Genomic DNA, 8,697 nt, shown 5'->3' with positions numbered 1-8,697 from the left:
TTTACATAAAAACTAATAAAAATATAATAAAAAGTAATTAAAACATACTAAAAACTATGTAAAAACAATGCCAAAAAGGGTACAAATTATCCGCTCATCACTTGGTCATTCATACTATGTAAGGAAAACTTTCAAGAAGGCTGTTGGTTTATTTTATTGAGGAATTTAACAGTTTTCTCTTTCAGAGAGGATTTTGGATTTTTGATATTAAACCTTTGGTTTTGAAAAGATGCATAAGATGGTTATTAATCACTTTAACGGTTTTACCTTCACGTATCCTATTATAGTAATTTTCAAAAATCCTCTACTGAGAATCCTTTCGAGGATGATGTTCTTACCCCCTACAAATTTCCTTTTTCAGGATATGGACGCAGAAGTCACGAAGAGTTTACCTAGTTGTTGTTGTCGTGATGTTTAATATTGCTTTAGTTATTATTTATTGTTCTCTCGCCTTTATCTTTATACATTATGTAAGAGGGATAGGAATTGTATTAGTTAATTCTTGTAAAATTATTAATTAATATATATATATATATATATGTATTCTTTGTGAGTTTTGTTAGCTGTATTGTATGTATGCATGTATGTTACCTAACAAAAAGTATCTTGGAGCAGTTATACGGTTTAATATTTTAAATAGGCTCATATTTTAGTATTAAATATTATAAGAGTCGTCGTAATATCCGAGCTATCAAAGTGGCATAGCCGGAAGTGTGACATTTTGATAGTTAGGGTGTTACATTCAAAACTAGAGTGATTGAAAATCATGTGTCGTCACACACTAATTGAAACACTATTCCTAGTTGAATTCAAAAGCCATGTGAAAGAGTTTTCAAGCTATGATTAACGGAGGAAAAATGTCAGTAAAGATTTTCACAAAAATATCGTGTTGCAAGTATAGTTCTAAACCCACAATTAAACCTCAATCAATGTTTAGATTGTTTGTCACTTAAGCAAACCCAATAAAATTAACCGAAGTATTTAAACCTCGTGTCATCTCTTAAGGAATTGCAGGGAAGTGTAGTTTATTATTGTTTATGAAAAGGTATCTTTTGGGGTTTTTGTAATAAGAGACAAGTAATGTAATTAACAAGAAAATAAACTAACAACTAAGAAAGGTTCGAGCAAGGATTGAGAATTGGAATTCCTATCCTCATTATCATCCTCAATTGTGATGGTAAGTGTAAATTGCCTTTACTTAGTTAACCTTTAACTAATGAAGGAAAGTCAAGTGCACTACGATCAACTTGAGTTCACAAGTCTTAATCAAAGACTAGATTTAGTGAAGTTCAAGCAAACCGGCAATCTTCAACTATCAATCAACAAGAGACTTTGACAAATCAAGAGTCTCCAAATCATCAACCCAAGCTAAGAACACAAAAATATAATTTAAAATCCAATCAAGTATTTTATCAAATACTTGGAAGGCATAAAATAAAAACATAGAAAATTAACAAGACATAGGAAATTCTAAGACTAATCAAAGCAAAGAAATAACAATAACAAAGCAATTGAACAATAAAAAATATGAAACATAAATTGCATTAATGAAAATTGAGAGTAAAAAATGAACTCATAAACTAAATTAGCAAAATAAAGAAATTAACAAGAGGAGTTGATGAACTAAAGTGCCAGAACAAATAAAAGTAAGAGAAAACTAAATTAAAGGAAGATTGAAATCTGAACCTAAGAAAAATTGAAAGAAGAAACCCTAAACTTAGAGAGAAGAGAGAGCCTCTCTCTCTCTAGAAACCTACATCTAAAACCTAAAATTGTGAATGAATGAAAAGTGATTGAATCGTTGATTCGTCCCACTCTGCAGCCTCTAATATTCATTTTCGGGCTTGAAATTGGGCTAAAAGCAGCCCAGAAATTGCCCCCAGCGTTTTCTGTTAATTGCAGCACGTGACGCTCGTCACGCGTACGTGTCGCTGGACTTTGCACTGGCCACACGTACGCATCAGCCATGCGTGTGCGTGGACAGCAGCTCCTCAAAACTTCAATTTCTTGTGTTTCTTCCACTTTCGCATGCTTCCTTTCTATCGTCTTAGTCATTCCTGCCCTATAAACCCTGAAAACACTTAACACACAAATCACGACATTAAATGATAATAAAAGAGGATTAAAAATTAGTGATTTTAAGGCTTAGGAAGCATGTTTTCAATCATAGCACAAAATTAGGAAGGAAACTTAAAAACATGCAATTTACATGAATAAGTGTGAGAATAATTGACAAAATCCACTCAATTCAATCCAAAATATACCATAAAATAGTGGTTTATCAATAATTCAGATATTCAGTTTTTCAAAATAATAAAATATTTCAAAACGGGATTAACATACCTTCCGATACTACTAATTCTTTAAAGAATGAAGAACAAATAACTCAATCATGAAACAGATCAATGCACTACCTCAAAATAAAATAAGACTTAGATTAACAATCCATAGAGAACATAAACAGAGCTTCTAACCCTTTGACAAAGGGATTATTTACTCATGATAAAAGTAACCAAACCTAATAAGAGAGGTGCTTGATGGATGATTGATGGATTTAGATCTGAAGATCCTCCCCCTCTAGATTCCCTCTCTTGTGAAAAAGGTTTACTTATTTATATCCTAATTCTAGAATTCAAATTCAGAACTAACCCTAATCTTATCCTTCGGAAAGATAAGATAGCTAACTACTTACTTTCAAATTCAAATCAAAATAATAATTCAAATATAATTCTAGAAACCAATCCTAACAACCAAATCTTTATGTTTCTAGAAGAAATTAATGATAACTAATCTCTTGAGTCTTCAATCTTTGGATGTGATTAAGGCCTCTAATGATGTGTATAATTGAATATGGACCTTGATTATTGCATCCTGGGATTTGAGGGATGTCTTCATGCCGGGCTTGGAGTCTTCAACATTGAGCGTGGCCCAATTGCACCTTCTAGGGAGAGCTTGGATGCCGGGCTTGTAGGTAGGGAAGCCGGGCATGTGTGTGGAAGCAAGTGGGGACACTGGGCGGCTGTGTTTGGAAGTCAGGCGTTGGTGAGGAGAAGCCGGGTGTAGAATGCTGAGTGCTGATTTTTGCTTCCAAAAGTTGATGGTAGTGCGCATCTCAAAGTAAATATCCACTATTAACATATGCATATCATTCTAAAGCTCTGGAGGTTAGCTTTCTAACGCCACTAGAATTGTCTCATTTGGACATCTATAGCTCAAGTTATGATCACTTGAGACAAAAACTCCTAAAGACACAAAAACACTAACACAAATCCAAATACTTAATTATTTATGAAATTTCACTAGAAAACATAAGAAATTAGATTAAAACCTAAGAAACAAATGAAAAAGAACCCTAAAAACTACTTAAGATGACGTGTCATCAAGAGCTAGTCATATTTTCTTCGAATGCATTGGGCACCAAGGTTGGGTGCTTGGTGTTGAATCCCTGGGAGGTGGAAAATTTGTGGGCGTTGGGTGCCTAGTATCTGTAAGTTCATTGGCATTGGGCGCCCAATCTTGGAGTTAGGCGCCAGCTTCTCTTCTTCTTTCGTAGGCGCTGGGCTCCCATCTTGGAGTTAGGCGCCTTTTTTTATTCCTTCTCTTCGCCGAACTTTCTCAAAAGAATAATCCTGAATAGACAATAATTCTAAAGCAACTCCAAATATATAAATTAGCTATTTAAACTTCAATTAAAATATAGAAACTTTAATTTAAACATAAAAAACTAATAAAAAAAGATGTAAAAATTACTAAAGATGCCAAGACATCATTGACTTTCTGACAGAATATACGGGAGAGTAGAAGGGATGTTCTACTACTTGGAATTTGTATGTAGACGATTCATTAAACAAAGTCAGTAGTGGGGGAAGGGGTTAACCTTGAAAGAAAAAAAGGAACTCGGTCAGGACCGTCCCTCAAGTTCAATTTTCCATCTTCTAATAACCAAGCTGAGTATGAATCGTTTTTGCCAGACTTTGGATGGCCGAAGAGGTCAAAGCATCAAAAGTAATTGTATTCAATAATTTCCAAGTAATAACTGCACAAGTAGTGACTATCAGGCTAAAGACCTAAACATGAAGAGATATTTGGAGATTACACTAGCGCAACTGATCAAGTTTCAAGAAGCTAAAGGGAAGCATATAGCTTGGAAAATGAATAGTTGAGCTGATGCCTTATCTAACTTAGCCATCACAAAACCAGGCGGTAATAACAAAATTTTGATTCAAGAAATGTTATAGTCACCATTTGTGGCACAGAAGGCCAGAGGTCGGGTATACTAACAGTCTCCAACGTGAACATAGGATGACTCCTATTGTAGAATACCACAAATTTGATATTCTCCCTCAAGAAGAGAAGGAAGCAAGGAAGTTAGTCAAAGAAGCTCAGAACTATACCCTAGTCCATAATGTCCTATATAGAAGAGGGGTATCCACACCTTTATTAAAATATGTCCTGACCTCAAGGACAGAAGATGTTTTAGATGAAAACCACAGTGGCATCTATGGAGATCATCTTAAGGCAAGATCACTAGTAAAAAAGGTGTTACGAGCTGGGTTCTATTGGTCGACCTTGGAGAAGGATGCTACCGACTTTGTGAAGGAATGTTTGCCTTATAAGATACATGCAAATTTTCATGTAGCTCCTCCAAAGGAACTCATCAGCATTACTTCATCCTGGCCTTTTGCAAAATAGGAACTTGATCCACTTGAACCATTTTCTCAGGCACCTGAGCAAGTAAAATATCTTATAGTATAAATTGATTACTTCACCAAATGAATCGAGGTAGAATCTTTGGCATCTATCACAGCTCAAATAAGTCAAAAATTCTTACAAGAATACTGTGACAAAATTTTGAGTATCATTCTTAATCACCACTAACAATGACATCCAATTGACCGATTTCACCTTTCGGAACTTGGTTGAAAGATTGAAAATCAAATACCAATTCACATCGGGAGAGCACCCCAAGCCAACAGGCAAGCAGAAGGTGCGAATAAGGTCATACTGTCTGGAATCAAGAAAAGGCTAGAGAAAGCAAATGGAGTATAGGCGGAAGAACTCCCGCAAGTACTATGGGCATATCGAATAACCACCTAATCCACCATGGGAGAATCTCCGTTTTGACTTGCGTATAGTGTAGAATCCATGATTTCTATTAAAGTAAATGAAGAAAGCCTAAGACTCAGATTCTACAATGAAATTGGTAATATCCAAACCCAAAAAGAAGATCTCAATCTCCTACCGGAAGTACAACAACAAGCCTAGATGCATGAAGAGGCATTAAAATAAAGAATGACTACAAGATACAACAAGAAGGTCATAAGGAGGAGCTTTGCTATTAATGACCTCGTTTTAATAGAAAATGACATTGAGGCACCAAAGTCAAGTGAAAGAAAACTAGCAGCCAACAAGAAAGAATTTTACAAGATTGTTGATGTCTTAGGAAAAGCATACTACAGAATGTCTGAGCTCATGGGGAACGAGTTACCATGGTCGTGGCATGCCTGCAACTTGAAGAGATATTATAGCTAGAAAGCGAACTTTACTCCATGGTGTACTTTTTTTTTTCTGACTTCATGATTTTTTCCAATGGGTTTTACTAAAGAGGGTTTTAATGAGGCATCATATTGGGGACTAGAAGTTAGAACTTATAAAAAATCTTAGTAGCAACGAGCGAACACATTTGTAATCCACTTAAAGAGCCATTTTTCAACATATTATTTTTCTAATTTTTTTTGCACCAGCTCATGCTGGAGAAATTGCAAAAATCATGATTAACCCTAGTGATCGGCATGATAAATTAATAGTCCAAACTGGTGTGCAACAGTTATAAGAACGAATTGCTACTAGACATTAAACAACTCAAAGAAACGAGTTGTACGTGCAATGAAAATCAAGTTGCAAAATAACCATGAAATTGCAAAATATTTTGAACACTTGTTACGAAAATATGAAAAATCATAAAAATAACAAGTAAACAAAGAGATTACAAAAAGCATAATGAAATTAAAAAGTCTAAGTTTGCAAAAGTATTCAAAATGTTACATCAGTTTATAAAGACCAACAACCCGCGTCATCAACTTGACAATTATAAGAGCATGAAAAGGAAAACTATGACTCAGAAGTAGCTTGGCCTTCAGCCGATTGGGAGGTATTACCAATAGGAGCGGTGGAAGAAATCGTCTTAGGGTTGTCGAACTCAAGCTCGTCTGGGATAAGGCCAACGTGTCCGTCCACCATGACCTTATCCAGATCAATAGCCAAGATATCCACCTCGGGAGATGAAGTTGGAATTGGACCTTCAAATTATCGCGGTATCATCTAAACCCTCCACAGAAGCATACTTCAAGTATTCATACTTCTGTTTTTGCCCCTCGAGGTACCTCTCCAATTCAACCTTCTCCTGAAAGACTCGAACATAATTCTCCTCCATCCTCTTCTGAGATGCCACAACCTTCTTGCGATCCTCACCAGCTTGCTTGACCATACCTGAAAAACCGCTATTTTTCGGTTTATTTTGTATTGAATTGAGCGGATTTTATCCATTATTCTCACACTTATGCATATAAATTGCGTGTTCTACATTTTCCTTCCTAATTCTGTGATATAGTTGAAAACATGTTTCCTGGGCCTTTAAACTGTCAATTTTAGTTACCTTTTATTACCATTCGATGCCGTGATCTGTGTATTAAGTATTTTCAGGCTTTATAGGGCAGGAATGGCTTAGAGGATGGAAAGAAAACATGCAAAAATGGAAGGAACGCAAGAAAATGAAGTTTTGAGAAGCTGGCAGCGACGTGTACGGGTGGGCGACGCGTACGCGTGACATGCGCCACCTGTAGAAATTACAGAAAGCACTGGGGGTAATTTCTGGGCTCTATTTGGGCCCAGTTCCAAGTCCGAGAACATAGAATAGAGGCTGCAGAGTGGGGGAATGATTCATTCATTCATACAACTTTCATTCATACAACGTGCAGAAATGGCGCCGTTGCCGGAGAATTGCAAACGTGTGCCTTATTATTGGTTATTGTGAATATTGTGAATAATTTTGCTTTTTCGTTTCTTTGTTAGTGTTTTTGATTTTAGGAGTTTATTTTTATTAATTCTTATTAGTTTTTGTTTTTATTTGCTACTATGAATTCTCACCCATTTGGCTATGAGTTTAGTTCAAATTACGTTGTAGGGAATGGAAGCTATAATGAGAACATGCATCAAGGTTGGAACAATTAAAGATGGGAGGAGCCACAAGGATTTGATCAACCCTTTCGGCAACAACCTCCTCCAATGTGCCATGGGCAATGACCATTCTATGATGCATCCCAAGACAAGGGTTATGGTGGACCTTTTTGTGACAATCAACCTCCACCAACTTACTATGAGCAAGAGCTATTCCAAGGTGCGTACCAAGACAAAGGATATGGTGGACCCCCTTGTAGTTACCAACAAGCCCCACCATATGCCTATGACCCCCCTCCTCAACATAGGTTTGAACCACCATACTCACAAGCCCCTTACTACCAAAAACCCTCATATGATCCTAACCCATATCCACCATATCAACCACCCTATGAGCCATATGAACCATATATGGAACCACCCCAATTCCACCCCAATTACTCCCAAGAACCACCACCTCCATATACACCATGTCCATATCCATCCACCCAAGAGCCATATGATCCTAATCATTCAATCCGAACGAAACAAGAATCAAAGGATCGTCTCAAGGAAACAATGGATCGATTTCAAGCAACTATTCATCAATTGGAGCGAGTGGTATGCCGAAGAGCACACGAAACTCTTATGGCTAAAGAATCTTAACTTGAGAACAAGGAACTGAAGTGTATTGTGCAACAAGTGGAAAAGATGGAGAGTGATGAACCACCACATCCTTATTATGATGAACCACCCTCTTATCATGAACCTTTCCTCCTAAGTAATGAGCCTTCATATCCACCTCAATCTTCAATGCATGACACTCTTGGTGTTCTTCTTCAAGGGCAAAGAGAGATAAAAAGGGAAGTACCAGAATTCACGGCTGCCTTGACCGAGGTAGTAAATTGATTAGCTTCCCAATATTTGGACACTCAAGAAACTCCTACGGCTACATGTGGAGAATCATTATAAGAGCGTAGCGTGAAGGAGACACTAGAAACTCCGGTGGACAATGAGGAACATGATTTTGTATTGGAACAAGTGGAGAAAGCCGTAATAGTTTAAGAGAAAGAAGTGGTTGAAGACTTAGGAGACGCTGAACCTCCATGAAAATCTATAGTTGCAGAGTATTCCCCTAAGAAGATTGAAATTGATGTCAAGAAGGCCAGTGCACAACCTCCATGGCATATTCCTTATGAAGACTTGGATGGTATAGATCAAGAAGCAAGTTTCCTTGGTGATGAGGATCGTGAATAAAGTCCTCCTAGTGCTAAATCTACATCCATAAATGAACTCCTTGGGTATGAAGAACCTTTTCTAAGTGAGTCTGAGAGTGGTGAGGAAGTGGAATCCTTCGCAAAGGTTGGATGGGAGTGGAATATGTGTTATCAAGATCGTTAGAGACTTCTCTACCTAGGTTATCATCTACTCCTTCATTTGAGTGGGTAAGCCTTCTTATCCCACTTGAGTATGGTATTCTTGAAACGGATGGTCAACTTAGGAAGCTTTGTGGCATTAAGCGTAAGAGAAGGATGTTTAGTG

The sequence above is a fragment of the Arachis hypogaea genome, chromosome 11, assembly GCF_003086295.3.
Source record: "Arachis hypogaea cultivar Tifrunner chromosome 11, arahy.Tifrunner.gnm2.J5K5, whole genome shotgun sequence".
In the NCBI taxonomy this organism is placed as follows: domain Eukaryota; kingdom Viridiplantae; phylum Streptophyta; class Magnoliopsida; order Fabales; family Fabaceae; genus Arachis; species Arachis hypogaea.
Note: the sequence above shows the minus strand (reverse complement) of the source record.